The 21,393-nt window shown below is 47.1% G+C and overlaps 1 protein-coding gene and 1 pseudogene across 1 annotated transcript in view; one reads left to right on the top strand and one right to left on the bottom strand.

The window, feature by feature from the left end:
* The window catches only part of Hnrnpa3 (heterogeneous nuclear ribonucleoprotein A3), a 397,554-nt gene that overhangs the window by 301,639 nt on the left and 74,522 nt on the right, over window positions 1–21,393 (top strand). The window lies entirely within an intron of this gene.
* LOC127207650 (NADH dehydrogenase [ubiquinone] flavoprotein 1, mitochondrial-like) lies at window positions 2,646–4,017 on the bottom strand (annotated as a pseudogene).

Here is a 21,393-nt window from a genome sequence, read left to right as displayed (position 1 = left end):
AAGTCAATATCCTGGAGTGTGGGGAGTTTTGCTGCATGGCTTCAGCGTGCACCTGGGGTGGGGCCCTGGCAGGGATGCTGCCCCGTGAAACCTCTTCAAATCTTGGGCTGTGGATGCGAGCGTCACCCTGATTCCTGCTTCTAAATCCTCTTGAATTACAGAGCCTTTGTGGTGTGCTTTGGTTTTGTTTGCACACTTGTTTTGAGACAGGGTCGTGCACTCTCCTCACTGTGTAGCCCAGCCATCCTCCTGCCTCAGCCTCTTGAGTGCTGGGCTTATTGGCATCAACTATGCTGCCTGCTTTCAAGTTTATTTTTATTTTTTTACCCTATTTGTTATTTTTACCTCCCCCCCCATGTGTGTGTGTGGGTGTGTGTGTGTGTGTGTGTGTGTGTGTGAATACAGGCACATGGTGGGTGTGAGCATGGAGGACCAATTTTGGAAGTCAGTTCTCTTTTTCTGCCTTGGATTCTGGGCCTTGAACTCAGGTCTTTGCGTGTGTGGAAGGCCGTTACCTGCTGAGCCATCGCAGCAGCTCTACAAGGCACACATGTAACCAGCTCCCTCAAGCTCCTGCTGCTGGGTGTTTTGTCGAGACAAAATAATAATCTTAAAAAAAAAAAATCTATTATAAAAAAAAAATGAGATGACATGTCCAAAGTCATACAGCTCCCGGGGCCTGGTTTGGCGACATTTCCACACAGACGGTACACTCCCATCTTCACATTAGTAACGTCTGTGGGGCAGGCTTTTCAGAGTTCACCTTTTGTTTGTGGAAGGCGGGAGCCAGAACCAGCCTTTTATGTCTAAATGTGCACGGGTGCCCACTGGTGGGTACCCACCTAGTCAGCCCACAACTGCCACCTAGATTTAAAAAGTGTCAGTCACTGGATGTCTGCCTTTATTGAGATATTTACCACAGCCAATCAAATCCTCATGAAAGCTGGACGCTGAATTTCACCCTGAATTGTGACTGTCATACCCTTGGCAAGACTGAAGCCAAGGCCGGCAGGTTTATCTTAAAGAAGAGAGAAGGATGGGTGTCAAGCAAGCAGAGGGTGGCCTGTTCCCAGTGGCGGTTCTTCCAACCCTTTCCTGTGAGTTTTGAAGCGTTGAGGCCCCCTCTGCTGGTGGAACTTGTAGTCCAATTTGGAAGGAGGACGCCCCCAAACCAAACCAAACCAAACCAAACCAAACCAAAAGACCTAAACCACCCACAGTGGCTCAGCAAAGATTAGAATTGTAAGAAAATGTGAGCCCCCCCGCACCAACTCTTTACATTAAAATAAAAGTTTAGAAGGTTTCAAACCATTTCCCCATAAATCTTGTGGGGAAAACTCCAGGACATTTGGCTATTGCTGGCAAAGAGTGGACTTCTTTTTTTGAAAACAGAAGGCCTTTGACAAACAATGGCAGAGAGAACTCATGTTTTCATTCGGTGAAGATGGTGACACTTCCACAAACATTCCCAGGAAACTCTGTGTTATGCTCGACCCAAGCAAGCATTCTCAACTGCAGCGGTTCCGGCATCTCTGAGGTGTTCTTGTCAAGCCAAGCACAGGGCATATTACTACTTATGACTTTCTCTCCAGCGAAGCCACCAGCAGCCCTATCCTAAGTAACAGAACCACAAAGCTTGACGTAGTATATGTCACACCAAACCTGACATTTCGTGTGTGTGTGTGTGTGTGTGTGTGCGTGTGTGTGTGTGTGTGTGTGTGTGGTTGTGTGTGGTGTGTGAATGCGCAAATTCGCAATACGCAGCGGTTTATAAAGTTCATCTATGTGCCAACACGTGCTCTTGTGTGTAACACGTTGGATAGAAATGAGGGATGGACTTCATGCTGTGTTTTGTGACTACAGAAGTCTTAGTTACATCTTTTCAATTATTATTATTATTAATTTTGTGCATATGTGTTTATACAACCTCTTGAGTCAGTTCTCTGCTTCCACTGTGTCATGGGTGTTGAAAGCAGGCGTCAGGCTTGTATATCAAGGTGGCTTCCACAGAGCAAGTCTCAACGGTCCCTTTAAAGGGGCAGTTGTTTCCTGCCTTCTGAGCCTGCTCTTTCTGGTGGTCAATTTCCTTTTTTGAGGTCTCTCTTTATTCGATTGACACTTACTCGGGTCTTTTGGGTTAATATTCCTACTTCTTTTACTTCAACCCTCTCAGGAAAGTTCTCCGTGGGCACTGTGCCTTAGTTCAGACTCAACTTCAGGAAACTGCTTTGAAATCAACTGGCTTTAAAAATTTCTTTCTTTCTTTCTTTCTTTCTTTTTTTTCTTTCTTTCTTTTCTTTTCTTTTTTCTTTCTTCTTTTCTTTCTCTTTCTTCTTTCCTTCTTTCTTTTTTCTTTCTTCTTTCTTTCTTTCTTTTTCTTGTCTTTCTTCTTCTTTCTTTCTTTCTTTCTTCTTTTTCTTTTCTTTTTCTTTCTTTTCTTTTTTCTTCTTTTTTTTTCTTTTCTTTTCCCTTTCTTTTTCCTTTCTTTCTCTTTCTTCTTTTCTTTTCTTTCTTTTTTTTTTTTTTTCTTTTTTCTTTCTTTTCTTTCTTTTTCTTTCGTTCTTTCTTTCTTTTTTTGATTAGAGAGTCAGTAGCACTGTTTACTGTCCCAAAGGGTTGTGAGATTACCAGGCTAGGGTATGGGCTCAGAAGGCTGCCTGCCACGCCTGGCGTTGCTGGGCAAACCGCAGCATCTGATCCTCCAGCTCCAGTGTTGGATCAGACCCTGTCCTGGCCAGGTGGCCCCATCAACCCAGAGCACAAATGGGGTGGCCCTCGGTCTGCATGCTGATCTCCCAGAGGAAGTCGGTCTCAGCTGGCCGGGCATCCCCCGTCACAGAGCGGGCCATCACCTTGTTCATCCTGTCGATACACTTATCACATGGGGTACACTGGCCACAGTTCTCATGCTTGTAGAACTCAATGAGCCGAGCGATGGCTTTCACACGGTGTCAGTCGAACGATCCATGCCAATCATTGCGGCCATACCCAGGCCTGTCGGGGCCTGTACCGGTTCATCAAAGTCCACCAGCACTGTCTCACATCCAGATGTGGGGATCAGCGGAGTGGACGAGCCACCAGGAATCGCAGCAAGGAGGTTTGTCCCAGCCACCTGTGACACCACCAGCGTGCTTCTCAATCAGCTCTTTCAGCGGCACAGACATCTCGTCCTCCACAGTGCAGGGGTTGACAACGGTTAGAGATGTTGAACAGTTTGGTACCCGAGCTGCATTCTCTGCCAAAGCCAGCAATCCAGGTGCCCCTGCGATGGCAGATGGTGGGGGACACAGTGACTATTTCCACATTGGCCGTGGTTGTGGGGCATCCAAACACTCCCACGTCTGCTGGAAAGGGCGGCTTCGGGGCTGGCTTTCCCTGCCTTTCCTCAATGGACTGAACACATGCTGTCTCCTCTCCACAGATGTAGGCCCCAGCCCCCACGCACCACAAACACATCAAATCCTAGTCAGAGCCGCAAGCGTTCTTGCCAGTCAGACCTGCTTCATAGGCCTCTCAGATAGCTACCTACAGATCGGAGGCCGCATTGTAGAATTCTCCTCAGATGTAGATATAGGCAGCCTGGGCTCCGGTGGCTCTGCCTCGCACCAGGCAGCCCTCTACTGGTCTGTGAGGGTCATGGTGCATGCTGGTCCTCACAGGTCCCTGGCTCTCCCTTGTCACATCTGCCACCAGACACTTGACTCTGCCTTCTGAGGGCTTATTCATGAAACTCCACTTGAGGCCAGTGGGGAAGCCAGCACCACCACAGCCCCATAAACAGGAAGTGCCTGAATCTCACCTAAGATCCTTTCAGGTCCCTTCAGCAGCATCTCCTTTGCCTTGTAACAAGTCACCCCTATGCAGGGCACCTTTCAACCTCCAGTCATGGCGGCCATAGAGGTTGGTGAAAATCGGGTCTTCATCCTTCAGCGAGCCAAATGAGAGTTTCTTGGGTGCTGTTGTGCTGCTGCTGAAACGCTGGAAGCGACCCCTGAGATGATGCTGTGACACTAGCATCATGGAAGCCAGGCGGGTCACCTCCCACTGTCACCTTCACAACTCCAAGTGAGATAGAAAGGCACCTCAAGTGGCATTTGATGAATAAAAAAGCCTTTTGTATTCCTGTCTCTCTCTGGGACCTGGGGTTTGAGGTATATTGGAGTGAGTTGTTTTTCCTACTTCACCTTGAGTCAGCCTTCTCTGAGGAATTGGCGCATGAAAACACAAGCTTATAAAAACAGGTTGACTCCATTAACCCCTGCGGAGCAGGGTAGAGGGTGCAGCAGCAGCCATACCTGTGGGGGAGAGTGGTGTGAGAGAAAAGTTGTGTTTATAAAGTCTTTTCTCTCGTCAAACATTCCCGGGAAACTGCTGCAAGCTTCATTTCTTCAGTAATAAAGGTGACCGCTGTTCATTTACTGCTGGCTGCATACACTCAGTTTTCAGTTAGTTATAATCTACAGCTGGTTAGCACTGTGAAACCCCAATTATTCACAATCGAGTGTGTATTTAAGTCGGCCCCACAGCAGGTCAGTGTGGAAACCCCTCATCATGACATGTGTTCCTTACCTAACCTATTGTGTCATTTCTGTGGACCCTCCATGAATAGTGAACAAACAGCCTTTGGGCACCATTGTAAAGAAAAAAGAACAAGACAAAATTTTGGGTGATAAGAGCTTAGAAATATTTGCTGTAAATGTAAGTTTTATAATAATGAGCCCAGTGCATAAATCATAATAACCTCTCTCACAAAAGGGAGGATCCCAGCTGGTAAATTTTCATTTGGTAATATTTGCATAGTACTTTAGAATACAATGTTTTTTTTTTTGTTTTTTCCCCTAAAATAATGCAATGATCAAGACATGGATGAAAACTCAACTGCAGCACTAATTCTCCAAACCTCTTTACTCTGGAGAAAATTACCATGTTCAACCTTAACAAACCTCCAATCCTAAAGAAGACTATAAAAGACTCCAGGCCCCATGGGGGCTCGCGTCGCGCCCACACCAGTCTGGCCTTCTTCTAATCCCATTTTGATCCTATAACCTTGAAGCATGCCCAACCTGGCTGTCACAACCACTCCTAAATACGTAGGGTGGCCTGTTTGCTTTTTGGAACAGGAAATTAGTCAAACGGTTACTTTCCCACAAAGGTTCAATCATTCCTCGTGACATTTACAAGCTAGTAATGCTCGGACACAAAAATATCAGAACACTCAGGGAGAAGTGAGCTTATCAACAGCGAGGCCACTGCACTCTGGTGTTGCAGGTGCCCATCGAGGGCTTGGCTGCAACAGTTAGGAAGAATCCACAGGTGCCAACTCTGCGCGTCAGTGTGGGTTGTGTGGCCTGCTGCAGGAGGCCCATGGAGAAAAGAATGCATAGTGTCTAATCCTTTTCAGCTGGGCAAGCCCAGGCCCTGGACAGACACTTACATCATACGATATTGCAATCACAGCAAAGCTTTAAAAAAAAAAAAAGATCACAGCTGGGGTTTTTGAGTCCCCTCAAAGGAAGGCCTCCTTAGGGTGAGAATCTGGTTCTGGTTGCTAAGGAAGGGGGAATTTTCAATCTGAAAAAAAAAAAAACACAAAAAAACCAAAAAAACAAAAACCAACAAACAAACAAAAAAACAACTCAAACGCTTTGTGGTGGAGAGCAAGGTGATTACCGGCTGCTTTCCTAGTGTTAGACTTGGCAAGTCAGACATCACCAGGGTGGAGTCGAGACCCTTGCTGGTCGAGCTCAGACTCATGGTGCATATTGTCAGCTCTGCAGGAGGCCCGCCGGGGCCATTGTGCGCTGCTGAGTGAAATGGGATAAACATCTGCTGCCAGGAATCTAATCCCTGGCAAGCAGGCCGGCCCAAGGCTCCTGTTTCCAAATCAAAATCACCAGAGGGATTCCCTTCCTGCAGTTCCAGCCAGTAGTTTTATAAAAGCATAAAGCATCGCCGTATGGTGGTTTAATAATAATCCCTTACATTTGTAAAGCATTTTACAGTTTACTGAGTGCTTTACAGACGTTATTTCATTGAGCCTTCTAACAGCCCTGGAGTGTAGCAAGGCACAGATTCAGCGATTGGCTTTCCAAAGTGGAGAAAGGGAGTCCCAAGAATGATGACACCAACTGGGCATGCTAGTTGGCTTCCAGTCCTGCACACCTGGCCTGGAACTTTCTGGGACTGGAGGCCACGGGCCGAAGTACCATAGCTGAAGTTAATGCGTCTTCTGGCTTGGTTTTCTTTGATTGAGCAAGCATCAGGGGTGGGCCCTGGGTCTTTTCCTTCTAAGACAGCAGGGGAAGGAAGAAAGTTGGAAGGCAGCAAGCAAGGAAGTTGAAGGTGCTAGGCATGCTGGGTTCAGAGTCTGCTGTGTAAGGACCATCAAGCTGCCGGTTCACGGTCAGCACGATCACCAAAATCAGCCGGGTCTTCCCTGCACGAGGAAAGGGATCTTGTCCATATGTCCTCTCAGGGACTGTTCACATGCACAGGCAGAGAAACGGCCCTTCTCCTGGACCTGGCTTGTTCTCATTTCTCAGCAACTTAAAGAACCTCCAGAGACTTGTACAGAAAATCCCCTCTGTCGTGGGGAACAACTGGGAAGCCACTGCGTTGTCAAGTCTGTGTGATGACCAAAGCATGGTAGATGCTGCAGGTGCTGTGGGCTCTTAATTCCGAGAGGAAATCCTGTCTCATAGAGACGTGACTCAGATACTTGAGCAGATCTGGGGTCCGGTCCCATGTCTTTGTGTTCTTTTGGTTCTATAGTAAAACCTAGTAGTATGTTGGTCATAGAATCAAATGCCAGCGCCCTATGCTCAACAGGCTAACTTAAGTATCCACGGAGGAAGAGCTGTGCCTTGTCTGAAAACAGTGGCCTATTAATAATAATAAAAAATGTTTCAACAAGGTTGTTTTAGTTCAATGAGATATGTGTGTAAAATGCCTCTGATGGTGCCCAATGTGAGCTAAGGGGTCTCTCAGACACTGCATGAGGAAACTCAGTAAAGCCCACAGAGGGCTGCTCCAGCCAGCCTCTTCCTGTTTCCCTGACAGAGCTCCGTTTATGGAATGTGGTATGTCCCTCTCTCTCTCTGTCAACCTTAACTCAGATGCCTTCTCAAGTCCTCCAGGAAGATGCACAAAGCAAAGGCACATTGCCTGATACAACTGAGGCCACGATCCTTCATAAAGCAATGAGAGTTTGATGGAACAAACACGTTTTGGCTTGGTATAATCGCATCATCAGGCAGCATAGGACGGGCACCAGGCAATGTTAAGCAGGGCTTGAGGATTTATTCAAGCTTGTGGAGGTTGGTGAGACGTCAGAACTCAGGCCTGAATTCAACTGCTGCTGAAACAGAGCATAGGAGTCTAGGCAGTGGCAGAGGCAGGTCGAGCCACTGCTATGTGGCTTCAGCCAGAGAAGGAGCACCTTCTCAGGTCTTTCTCACAGATGGTAAGTTTTAACAGGGTGGATGCCAGTAAAGTTGGGCAGAGGGGTGTGGCTCAGACATAGGAAGGATGGTCTCTCCTTTGAGGATTGTCTTTTGAGTCATCACTCCTCTATGTCCTTGAGAAGACTTTTTTCGGCTAACAAGCAAGAGACTTAAAAAATTATCTATGTATTCTCAGGTGTGTGCAAGCCTGAGTGTCTGAATTTGATCCATAGTCCTGAAAACAAAACAAACAAACATCAGTGTGTATATGTACCCACACACACAACACACACACCACACACACACACACACACACAGTCCTCCTTTAAAAACATTCCAAAAAAAAAGAGAAGTCAGAATTTAGGATGGGAAAAGAAGCAAGATAAACAAACACCTTGTCTGAATGTAGCCACGATGAGGGGCATGCAAGTGCCATTTTGGGCAGTGGTGTTTCAGAGCATGGGTGAAGAGAGGAAGAATGCCTTTCTAGAAGATGGAGAGATGGCTCAGTGATTAGAGCACTGGCTGCTCCTTCCAGAGGACCTGGGTTCTCTCCCAGCAACCACATGGCAGCTCGTAACCATCTGTGATTCTAGTTCCAAGGGATCTGACACCTTTTATGGCCTTTGGCAGCACTTTATACATGCTGTGCACAGATGTACAATGCAGGCAAATAAACAAAAACAAACAAACCATACACTCAAAATAAATATCTACTTAAAACAAGCAAAAACAAAACAAAAAAAGTCTTCCTTAGAACTCTGACAATGCACAGAAGAACACAGGTCCTTTAGTCCAGCCAAGGCACTTCTTTGTCTGTGAAGAACTACATAGCAGAGGTGAAGTCAAGACTCGGTAATTTGGACTTTGCCCTAAGCCGAGGAATGCCTGTACAGGAATTCTCACAGGAAGACCTCTGTGAATGTCCACGAACCCTACTTAGGTTATAACTAGTTCACCCACCCTTGGATGGTCACAAACAGTCTGCCAGGAAGCCCTATTGCTCCCAAATCTCCAGTCCCTACTTACAGCACAGCCACCCAGACTGAAAACATGCTAGGGAACACCCATCGAACTGATAAAACAGTAAGAGTGGGGAGCTGACATCTTCTGTTGGAGCCACTTCCACTATTTCTCAACCAGGCAAGCGGGCATGATACCTCCCCTCTTGTGCTGTGCCTGCCACCCTATTAGTGACCACAATGGTTTTCAGCAATGATGTAGCTTTGTTATTGAGGAGTGCTTCCCATGCCTACAAAAACCTGTTCTCTTTCTCCCTTTATTCTTCTCGTCTTCCCCACTCCTACTTGAAGCAATAAGTTTGTCTTTGTCCAGAACCATGTTTGGCTCTTGTCTGCTCGTCTTTGGAGGTAGCTTTAGGAGAAGGAGGTTGTGGGACATTAAAAGGAAGTTCTAATCACTCAGGGGCCACTTTGACTTCCTCTTGTGTGAGAGAGGGTGTTGTGTGAGAAGGGTGTTGTGTGAGAGGGTGTTGTGTGAGGGGTGTTGTGTGAGAGGTTGGTGTGTTGTGTGAGAGGGCATTGACGAGGCGCCCAGTCGCAAGTCCATGGCTTGGGCTGTAGAAATAACTCATTGTTATAATTAAGTGTGTTTTGTCTTTCAAAGGAACCTTTCGCAGAGCTGAGGAGGTGAGCCTCAGAGGGCGGAGCATTTGCTGTGTTGAACCTGAAAACTGAGTTTAGACCTCAGAGTTTACATAAAGCTGGATGCAGTGGGTGCCCATGTGTGCATCCAACATCGCTGTGGGGGAGATGGGGGCCAAGGCGAGATATCTCCAGCCAGCGGCCTGGCACATCACTCATGAATAAACAAGAGCTACTCTATCTCAAAACAAGGCAGGAGGCAAGAACGACACCTTGAGGTTGTCCCCTGACCTCTACACAAGCAGTTGGCACATGTCTCTCTCTGCTGTCTCCTCTCCTCCTCTCCCTCCGCCTCCTCCTCCTCTCTTTCCGCTCTCCTCCTCCTCTTCTCTCCCTGACCCTTCTCTTATACAAGTTTAAAGAAAGAAAGAAAGAAAGAAAGAAAAAAGAATGACTTATAAAAATGCCGGCGATCCTGACTAACAGAGGCCAAGCATGAAGGTCCAGAGAAGTTTGTGCAACATGAAGTAAAAACTCTGGTGATCACTTTGTTGGACACACACATAAACACCCCAGGAGGCAACTGTGTGCTCAGCAGTGTGAAGTTATGCTAATCTTACTTCCAGGCAATCCTCTCATGTTATCTTCTAAAATTAATTAATTCTTAGAATGTTAGAATAGAAAGAACCCACAACTCTGAGTGTTCTAGGGAAAGGGGCAAAAGGCACGCCGCAGTGCATATCAGACCCGGACTCTGACCCAAACCTGCACAACCACCACTGAGGAACCAATCACTCCAGTCAGCCTTGGCCAGGCATGTTGAAGCCAACGGGCTCTGCAGAAAGCAAGCAGATGCACAGAGGATGTCCAGCTGCATAATGTTGAAACCCCGCACCCACAACTAAAGGAAAAGTCCGCTCATCATCAGTTTACTAGGGATTATGAACGGCAGTGCTAGCAGAGGATAAACCAAGCACGTGCAGCCTTGTGTGTCCATCCAGCCCCACGCCTACAAGGCCCAAGTACCACCGCCTAATACAATGCACTCAAATGCGAGGCCCGTCTACAGGATCCCCATAGCTGTGAAGAAAGCCCATTGGCCTCATCACAGAGCAGGTGTCTGGACAGAACAATGGATGAGGGGTTGGGGAGTGGGTGGGAGGGATGGAGGGAGGAGGGTCCTTGCCAGGATCCTCTGATAAAAAGCTTCCTTTCCGGGTGCTTTTCATTTCTTCTCTTCAGGGGGGCCGCTTCCTTAGAGGACAGTCCTGCCATGGGCTGTGCTTGCCCTGCAGACACTGGACCTTGTGCGAGGCTTCATTCCAAATCAGTTTCTTTTCCATCTCTACTTCCTACCAAACGAGGGCTTTGCTAAGTGACTAAAAAAAAAAAATCTGGCAGTTTTGGGCTTTTATTAGATACTGTAATTCCAACTGTGGTTACATGATGTCTGGTTTCCCTGAGCCCAAAGTCATATCCTGGAGTGTGGGGAGTTTTGCTGCATGCTTCGCGTGACACCTGGGGTGGGGCCTGGCAGGGATGCTGCCCGTGAAACCTCTTCAAATCTTGGGCTGTGGATGCGAGCGTACCCTATTCCTGCTTCTAAATCCTCTTGATTACAGAGCCTTGTGTGTGTGCTTTGGTTTTGTTTGCACATTGTTTTGAGACAGGGTCGTGGCACTCTCCTCACTGTGTAGCCCAGCCATCCTCCTGCATCAGCCTCTTGATGCTGGGCTTATTGGCATCAACTATGTGCCCTGCTTTCAAGTTTATTTTTATTTTTTACCCTATTGTTAGTTTTAACCCTCCCCCCCCATGTGGGTGGTGGTGTGTGTGTGTGTGTTGTGTGTGTGTGTGAAACAGGCACTGGTGGGTGTGAGCATGGGGACCAATTTTGGAAGTCAGTTCTCTTTTTCTGCCTTGGATTCTGGCCTTGAACTCAGTCTTTGCGTGTGTGGAAGGCCGTTACCTGCTGAGCCATGGCAGCAGCTCTACAAAAGGCACAATGTAACCAGCTGCCCTCAAGCTCCTGCTGCTGGTGTTTTTGTCGAGACAAATAAATAATCTAAAAAAAAAGAATCGATTATATTAAAAAAAATGAGATGACATGTCCAAGTCATACAGCTCCCGGCGGCCTGGTTTTGGCGAACATTTCCACACAGACGGTACACTACCCATCTTCCATTAGTAACGTCTGTGGGGCAGGCTTTTCAGAGTTCACCTTTTGTGTGGAAGGCGGGAGCCAGAACCAGCTTTTATGTCTAAATGTGCACGGGTGCCCACTGGTGGGTACCCACCTAGTCAGCCCACAACTGCCACATAGATTTAAAAAGTGTCAGTCACTGGATGTTGCTTTATTGAGATTTTACAACACAGCCAATCAAATCCTCATGAAGCTGGACGCGGAATTTCACCCTGAATTGTGATGTCATAACCCTTGGCAGACTGAAGCCACGCCGGCAGGTTTATCTTAAAGAAGAGAGAAGGATGGGTGTCAGCAAGCAGAGGGGTGGCTTTCCCAGTGGCGGTTCTTCCAACCCTTTCCTGTGAGTTTGAAGCGTTGAGGCCCCCTCTGCTGGTGGAACTTGGTCCATTTGGGAAGGAGGACGCCCCAAACCAAACCAAAACCAAACCAACAACCACACCAAAAGACCTAAACCCACCCACCAGTGGCTCAGCAAAGATTAGAATGTAAGAAAATTGAGCCCCCCGCACCAACCTTACATTTTAAAAATAAAAGTTTAGAAGGTTTCAAACCTATTCCCCATAAATCTTGTGGGGAAAACTCCAGGACATTTGGCTATTGCTGGCAAGAGTGGACTTCTTTTTTGAAAACAGAAGCCTTTGACAAAACTGGCAAGAGAACTCATGTTTTCATTCGGTGAAGATGGTGACACTTCCACAAAACATTCCCAGGAAACTCTGTGTTATGCTCGACCCAAGCAAGCATTGCTCAACTGCAGCGTTCCGGCATCTCTGAGGTGTTCTTGTCAAAGCCAAGCACAGGGGCATTATTACTACTTATGACTTTTCTCCAGCGAAGCCACCAGCAGCCCTATCCTAAGTAACAGAACAACAAAGCTTGACGGAGTTATGTCACACCAAACCTGACATTTCGTGTGTGTGTTGTGTGTGGTGTGTGCGTGTGTGTGTGTGTGTGTGTGTTTGTGTGTGTGGGTGTGTGTGTGAATGCGCAAAATACGCATACTCGCAGCGGTTTATAATTCTCTATGTGCCAACACATGTGCTTTGTTGTAACACGTGGATAGAAATGAGGGGATGGACTTCATGCTTGTGTTTTGTGACTAACAGAAGTCTTAGTACATCTTTCAAATTATTATTATTAATTTGTGCATATTTTGTTTATACAAACTTCTTTGAGTCAGTTCTACTGCTTCCACGTGTGTCATGGGTGTTGAAAGCAGGCTGTCAGGCTGTATATCAAGTTGGCGTCCACAGAGCAAGTCGCAACGGTCCCTTTAAAGGGGCAGTTGTTTCCGCCTTCTGAGCCTGCTCTTTCTGGGGGTCAATTTCCTTTTTTGAGGTCTCTCTTTATTCGATGACACTTACTCGTGGTCTTTTGGGTAATATCCTACTTTTTTATTCAACCTCTCGGAAAGTTCTCCGTGGGCACTGTGCCTTAGTTCAGACTCAACTTCAGGAAACTGCTTTGAAATCAACTGGCTTTAAAAATTTCTTCTTTCTTTATTAGGAGAGATACTAACCCAAGACAGGCGAGAGAGAGAGAGAGAGAGAGAGGAGAGAGAGAGAGAGAGAGAGAGAGAGAGAGAGAGAGAGAGAGAGAAGGCAAACTGAAGGGAGACACTGGGGATGGGGCTCCCGGGACTGAGGGTCACTGTCGAGGAGGATGTGCCTCCTGGAACTCAGGGTCATCTGTACGGTCATGACAATATGCATGGCTCCCCTGGGGCTGGGGCTGTCTGTCCCCTCTGTCAGCACAGGAGAATCTGGATGAAGAGGGGTGTTGACCCCAAGGCTGATGTTTTTGCTTCTCGGCAGCCTGTTTCTGGAGGTGCAGGCAGAGATGGACTTGCTGTCATTTGCAGTGGCGCTGCCTCTGTGGTGACATTGGCCCTGGAATAAGGTAGTTTGGTTACTTTTCTGGCCTCATGTCTCTGAACATGATTCATTTAAAGTGTTGTGCTCTCCAGAGACCCAGCCTTCAGCTCGCCAGGGCATTAAACAATTTGGGGCCAGAAGAAAACTGGCTCCAGCAACATATGAAGATGCTGAAATGAATATGCTTTTCTTTCTATTCCAGCTATTTGCACACATGCCTGTGATATGAATTTGAAATGCTCTAATCAGATAAAAAACCTCCCTGTTTCCAGTTTCCCCAACAATGGCCGTAAAGCATTTAACCTTTGCCCTTTTGTGCTAATGATAGAGCCACAGTGAGCCACTGTAGTCAGCTCTCAGCGGTCTCTGTCGTGATGCAGTCCGCCGAAGCAGAGGCCAAGGGGGGAAACGCCATTCCATCTGACTCCAGCTCTGCGAACGTGCGTGTTTCAGCACCTATTTAAGGCACAGACACACGCCGACCTGCCTTTATGGGAGCACACAGGGGCCACTACCGCTCTCACGTTTTGGCTTGGAGGCTAACGTAGCCATTACCCACCTGAAATCTCAGTGGACAAAGAACACTGTAAAGTTTTACAGCGGTGGGACCGGAGGTTGAGAATGTGAGCGTCACTATAAATATTAGGAACTGCCGTGTGTTACGTGCTGGAGAAGTTCTGTCAGGGTTGGTTAAAACAGCTTAGTTATTGCCTGTGACTAGAAGATTCCATTTCTTCCGAGAGGTGTGCAAAGGCCAGGTGCTGTGTCTTTGGCCTCCATCCCTCTGTGCTAGGACAATGCCAGCAGGGCTTTGTATGCGCTTTCTGTGCCACCACCGTGCACAGTGTCATTCCTCTTTTAGGTCTCTGTGGCCACCAGCAAAGAGGATCTTTTTGTTATTGCTGTTTTGTTTTGAGACAGGTCCATCTTGAACAGGCCAGGTTTACAGGCATGTGCCCCCATGCCAAGCAAAACCAGTCACTGGGAAGTAATCAGTTTCTCTCATGCTCAGGTCATCCTGTCAGACTCATATTTATGGGACAAATCCCACTCAGGTGCTGGGCAGGGAGAGGAAATGTGTTAACACTGGGAACCAGGCTGAGATCTGGAAGTTCTGAATGAAACCAAATGTTTTGGTTGACAAGTTTGGTTTGGCTTTTTATTAAACCTTGCTCTCCTGGGGGCTGTAGACACCGCAGACGAAGCCTTCTCTGCTGGGTTGAGCTGCTGTTAGTCAAAGTGGTGAGTTGAGTGCCTTCTAGTGTTTTCAGTGTTGCCTAAACGGCCTAGAAACAAAGATAACTCAAGAGGGCAATATCTGTCTCTTAATTAAGTCAGCAGCATTTCCAAAGATATTTCCTTTCAAATAGCTCATGAAAGGACTCGCTCAGGACTCTCATGACAATAGAGATTCTTGAACATGAATCCATCCGCTGCCGTTTAAGTGTCGAGCCCTTGACCGATGCTGTCACCTTCACAGGCCCGGGTTTCTACTAGACAAAACAAAAGGGACAGAGTCACCACTCTCCTCTGACAAGCGGAGGAAACCTTTGCGGAGAGTCAATGCTCTTGGGGTGAGAAATGCTCCGTGTCATATATTTTCTTTAATAAAGACTAAGCTGGCTATCCACGAACCCAATTTCAGCACGTGACCTGCAACTCACAGTCTTAATTACACAGAGGAAACGTGAGCAGGTTCATCAATGTGGTGAAAAGGCACAGTGACCCTACCTGCCAAGTGACAAGGTGGGAATAATTAATCTGGTCAATTAAAAAGAAACAGATAATTTAAAATGCAAAGGCATCCATGTGGCGTGTTGTCTGCTGCTCTCCAGAGTGCCAGACTCTCGCCATCCATTCCGCTCTTCTCCGTACATTTTCAAATAGGAAACTCCTTCTGTGCTTAAAATTATGACCTGTTTCTGTCTTTATCCTAAAATATTTATCCATCCTAACATGTATTCTAGAAACTGCCTTGTGGGGGCTATTGAGTCCCCAGCACTACTGCAGTAGTGTTCTTTTCTCTTTGTGGGGCTGCTATAGTTTACTTTCTGGTCATGATTGTTTGCCTATTTTTTTTTCCTGTGGAATTTTTCATGCTTTAAAAGTGCTAGCGTCTGAGCCACACAGTCTGGCTTATCTAATCCCATTTATGATCCTATAACCTTGAAGCATGCCACAACCTGGCTGTCAGCACCACATCCTAAATACGTAGGGTGGCCTGTTTGCTTTGTGGAACAGGAAATTAGTCAAACGGTTACTTTCCCACAAAGGTTCATAATTCCTCGTGACATTTACAAGCCAGTAGTAATGCTCGGATACAAAATAATATCAGAACACCTCAGGGAGAAGTGAGAGCTTATCAACAGCGAGGCCACTGCACTCTGGTGTTTGCAGGTGCCCATCGAGGGCTTGGCTGCAACAGTTAGGAGAATCCACAGGTGCCAACTCTGCTGCAGTCAGTGTGGGTTAGTGTGGCCTTGCTGCAGGAGGCCCATGGAGAAAAGAATGCATCAGTGTCTTAATCCTTTTCAGCTGGTGCAAGCCCAGGCCCTGGACAGACACTTACATCATCGATATTGCAATCACAGCAAAGCTTTAAAAAAAAAAATAAAGATCAACATCTGGGGTTTTGAGTCCGCTCAAAGGAAGGCTCCTTATGGTGAGAATCTGGTTCTGGTTGCTAAGGAAGGGGAATTTTCATCTGAAAAAAAAAAAAAAAAAAAAAACCAAAAAAAAAAAAAAACCAACCAACCAAACAAAAAAACAACTCAAACGCTTTGTGGTGGAGAGCAAGGTGATACCGGCTGTTTCCTACGTGTTAGACTTGGCAAGTCAGACATCACCAGGGTGGAGTCGAGACCCCTTGCTGGTCGAGCTCAGACTCAGTGGTGCATATTGTCAGCTCTGCAGGAGGCCTGCTGCGGCCATATGTGCGCTGCTGAGTGAAATGGGATAAACATCTGCTGCCAGGAATCTAATCCCTGGCAAGCAGGCCGGCCCAAGGCCTCCTGTTTCCAAAATCAAAATCACCAGAGGGATTCCCCTTCCTGCAGTTCCAGCCAGTAGTTTTATAAAAGCATAAAGCATCGCCGTACTGTGGTTTATAATAATCCCTTACATTTGTAAAGCATTTTACAGTTTACTGAGTGCTTTACAGACGTTATTTCATTTGAGCCTTCTAACAGCCCTGGAGTGTAGCAAGGCACAGATTCAGCGATTGGCTTTCCAAAGATGGAGAAAGGGAGTCCCCAAGAATGATGACACCAACTGGGCATGCTAGTCTGGCTTCCAGTCCTCGCACACCTGGCCTGGAACTCTTCTGGGAACTAGGAGGTCCCGGGAAGTGACCATAGCTGAAGTTAATGCGTCATTCTGCTTGGTTTTCTTTGATTTGAGCAAGCATCAGTGGCTGGGCCCTGGGTCTTTTCCTTCTAAGACAGCATGGGAAGGAAGAAAGTTGGAAGGCAGCAAGCAAGGAGTTGAAAGGTGCTAGGCATGCTGGGTTCAGAGTCTGCTGTGTAAGGACCATCAAAGCTGCCGGTTCACGGTCAGCACGAATCACCAACATCAGCCGAGGTCTTCCCTGCACAGAGGAAAGGACTCCTTGTCCATCTGCTCTCAGAGACTGTCACCATGGCACACGGCAGAGAAACAGGCCCTTCTCCTGGAGCCTCTGGCTTGTTCTCATTCATCAGCAGACTTAAAGAAAACCTCCACAGAGACTTGTACAGAAAATCCCCTCTGTCGTGGGGAACAACTGGGAACCCAAGCATGCTTGTCCAAGTCTGTGTGATGGACCAAAGCATGGTAGATGCTGCAGGTGCTGTGGGCTCTTAATTCCGAAATGAGGAAATCCCTGTCTCATAGAGACTTGACTCAGATACTTGAGCAGATCTGCTGGTCCTGTCCCCATGTCTTTGTGTTCTTTGGTTCTTATAGTAAAACCTAGTAGTATGCTTGGTCACTAGAATCAAATGCCAGCGCCCTATGCTCAACAGGCTAACTTAAGTATCCACGGAGGAAGAGCTGTGCCTTGTCTGAAAACAGTGGCCTATTAATAATAATAAAAAATGCTTCAAAGGGTTGTTTTAGTTCAATGAGATCATGTGTGTAAAATGCCTCTGATGGTGCCCAATGTGAGCTAAGGGCTCTCTCTGACACTGCATGAGGAAACTCAGTAAAGCCCACAGAGGGCTGCTCCAGCCAGCCTCTTCCTGTTTCCCTGACAGAGCTCCGTTTATGGAATGTGGTATGTCCCCTCTCTCTCTGTCAACCTTAACTCAGATATGCCTTCTCAAAGTCCTCCAGGAAGATGCACAAAGCAAAAGGCACATTGCCTGATACAACTGAGCCACGATCCTTCATAAAGCAATGAGAGTTTGAGGAACACAACACGTTTTGGCTGTGGTATATCTGCATTATCGATGGCAGCATAGGACGTGCACCAGGCAATGTTAAGCAGGGCTTGAGGATTTTATTCAAGGCTGTGGAGGTTGGTGAGAAGTCAGAACTCAGCCTGAATTCAACTCTGCTGAAACAGAGCATAGGAGTCTTAGGCAGTGGCAGAGGCAGGTCGAGCCATCTGCTATGTGGCTTCAGCCAAGAGAAAGCCACCTTCTCAGGTCTTCTCAACAGATGGTAGTTTTACAGGGTGGATGCCAGTAAAGTTGGGCAGAGGGTGTGTGGCTCAGACATAGGAAGGATGGTCTCTCCTTTGATGATTGTCTTTTGAGTCATCACTCCTATGTCCTTGAGAAGACTTTCTTCGGTAACAAGCAAGAGACTTAAAAAATTATCTATGTATTCCTCAGGTGTGTGCATAGCCTAGTGTCCTGAATTTGATCCATAGTACCTGAAAACAAAACAAACAAAACATCAGTGTGTATATGTACACACACACACACACACACACACACACACACACACACACACACGTCTCCTTTAAAAACATTCCAAAAAAAAAGAGAAGTCAGAATTTAGGATGGGAAAAGAAGCAAGCATAAACAAACACCTTGTCTGAAGTGTAGCCACGATGAGGGGCATGCCAAGGCCATTTTGGGCAGTGGTGTTTCAGAGCACGGGTGAAGAGAGGAAGAATGCCTTTCTAGAAGATGGAGAGATGGCTCAGTGATTAAGAGCACTGGCTGCTCTTCCAGAGGACCTGGGTTCTATTCCCAGCAACCACCTGGCAGCGTGTAACCATCTGTGATTCTAGTTCCAAGGGATCTGACAGCCTTTTATGGCCTTTGGCAGCACTTTATACATGCTGTGCACAGATGTACATGCAGGCAAATAAACAAATAAACAAACAAACCATACACATCAAAATAAATATCTACTTAAAACAAAACAAAACAAAAAAAGTCTTTCCATAGAACTCTGACAATGCACAGAAGCAACACAGGTCCCTTTAGTGCAACCAAGGCACCTTCTTTGTCTGTGGAAAGAACTACATAGCAGAGGTGAAGTCAAGACTCTAGGTAATTTGGACTTTGCCCTAAAGCCCGAGAGATGCCCTGTACAGGAATTCTCACAGGAAGACTCCTTGTGAATGTTCACACCCTACTTAGGTTATAACTAGTTCACCCACCCTTGGATGGTCAGAACAGTCTGCCAGGAAGCCCTATTGCTCCCAAATCTCCAGTCCCTTACTCTACAGAAGCCACCCAGGACTTGAACAATGCTTAGGGACACCCATCGAACTGCATAAAACAGTAAGGAGTGGGGAGCTGACATCTTCTGGTTGGAGCCACTTGCCACTATTTCTACCAGGCAAGCAGGCATGATACCTCCCCTCTTGTGCTGTGCCTGCCACCCTATTAGTGACCACAATGGTTTTCAGCAATGGTGTAGCTTTGTTATTGAGGAGTGCTTCCCATGCCTACAAGAAACCTGTTCTCTTTCTCCCTTTATCTTCTGTCTCTCCTCCACTCCTACTTGAAGCAATAAGTTCTGTCTTTGTCTAGAACCATGTTTGGCTTCTTGTCTGCTCTGTCTTTGGAGGTAGCTTTAGGAGAAGGAGGTTGCTGGACTATTAAAAGGAAGTCTATCACTCAGGGGCCACTTTGACCTTCCTCTTGTGTGAGAGGGTGTTGTGTGAGAGGGTGTTGTGTGAGAGGGTGTTGTGTGAGAGGGTGTTGTGTGAGAGGGTGTTGTGTTGTGTGAGAGGGCATATTGACGAGGCTGCCCAGTCGCAAGTCCATGGGCTTGGGACTGTAGAAATAACTCATTGTTATAATTAAGTTGTGTTTTGTCCTTTCAAAGGAACCTCTTCCAGGAGCTGAGGAGGTGATGCCTCAGAGGGCGGAGCATTTGCTGTGTGAACCTGAAAACTGAGTTTAGACCTCAGAGTTTACATAAAGCTGGATGCAGTGGTGCCCATGTGTGCATCTCAACATCGCTGTGGGGGAGATGGGAGCCAGAGGCGAGATAATCTCCAGCCAGCTGGCCTGGCACATGCACTCATGAATAACAAGAGCTACTCTATCTCAAAACAAGGCAGGAGGCAAGAACGACACCTTGAGGTTGTCCTCTGACCTCTACACAAGCAGTCTGGCACATGTTCTCTCTCTGTGTCTCCTCCTCCTCCTCTCCCTCCGCCTCCTCCTCCTCTCTTTCCGCCCCCTCCTCCTCTTCTCTCCCTGACCCTTCTCTTATACAAGTTTAAAGAAAGAAAGAAAGAAAGAAAGAAAAAAGAATGACTTATAAAATCTGCCGCAGATCCTGACTTACAGAAGGCCAAGCATGAAGGGTCCAGAGAAGTTTGTGCAAAATGAAGTAAAAACTCTGGTGATCACTTTGTTGGACACACACATATAACACCCCAGGAGGCAACTGTGTGCTCAAGCAGTGTGAAGTTATGCTAATCTTACTTCCAGGAAATCCTCTCATGTTACTTCTAAAATTAATTAATTCTTAGAATGTTTAGAATAGAAAGAACCCACAACTCTGAGTTTCTAGGGAAAGGGGCAAAAGGCACGCCGCAGTGCATATCAGACCCGGACTCTGACCCAAACCTGCACACTACCACTGAGGGAACCACTCAGCTCAGTCAGCCTTGGCCAGGCGTGTTGAAAGCCAACGGGCTCTGCAGAAAGGCAAGCAGATGCACAGAGGATGTCCAGCTGCATAATGGTTGAAACCCCGCACAAACATAAAGGAAAAGTCGCTCATTCATCAGTTACTAGGGATTTAACGGCAGTGCTAGCAGAGGATTAAACCAAGCACGTGCAGCCTTGTGTGTCCATCCTAGCCCCACGCCTACAAGGCCCAAAGTACCGCCTAATACAATGCACTCAAATGCGCAGGCCCGTCTACAGGAATCCCCCATAGCTGTGAAGAAAGCCCATTGGCCTCATCACAGAGCAGGTGTCTGGACAGAACAAATGGATGAGGGGTTGGGGAGGGGGTGGGAGGGATGGAGGGAGGGAGGGTCCTTGCCAGGATCCTCTGAATAAAGCTTCCTTTCCGGGTGCTTTTCATTTCTTCTCTTCAGGGGGGCCGCTTCCTTAGAGGACAGTCCTGCCATGGGCTGTGCTTGCCCTGCAGACACTGGACCTTGTGCAGAGGCTTCCTTCCACATTCAGTTTCTTTTCCATCTCTACTTGCTACCAAACAGAGGGCTTTGCTAAGTGACTAAAAAAAAAAAATCTGGCAAGTTTGTGGGCTTTTATTAGATACTGTAATTCCAAACTGTGATTACATGATGTCTGGTTTTCCCTGAGCCCAAAGTCAATATCCTGGAGTGTGGGGAGTTTTGCTGCATGGCTTCAGCGTGCACCTGGGGTGGGGCCCTGGCAGGGATGCTGCCCCGTGAAACCTCTTCAAATCTTGGGCTGTGGATGCGAGCGTCACCCTGATTCCTGCTTCTAAATCCTCTTGAATTACAGAGCCTTTGTGTGTGTGCTTTGGTTTTGTTTGCACACTTGTTTTGAGACAGGGTCGTGCACTCTCCTCACTGTGTAGCCCAGCCATCCTCCTGCCTCAGCCTCTTGAGTGCTGGGCTTATTGGCATCAACTATGCTGCCTGCTTTCAAGTTTATTTTTATTTTTTTACCCTATTTGTTATTTTTACCTCCCCCCCCATGTGTGTGTGTGTGTGTGTGTGTGTGTGTGTGTGTGTGTGTGAATACAGGCACATGGTGGGTGTGAGCATGGAGGACCAATTTTGGAAGTCAGTTCTCTTTTTCTGCCTTGGATTCTGGGCCTTGAACTCAGGTCTTTGCGTGTGTGGAAGGCCATTACCTGCTGAGCCATCGCAGCAG

Source organism: Acomys russatus, chromosome 24 (assembly GCF_903995435.1).
Source record: "Acomys russatus chromosome 24, mAcoRus1.1, whole genome shotgun sequence".
Taxonomy (NCBI): domain Eukaryota; kingdom Metazoa; phylum Chordata; class Mammalia; order Rodentia; family Muridae; genus Acomys; species Acomys russatus.
This window is presented reverse-complemented; position numbering and strand designations above follow the sequence as displayed.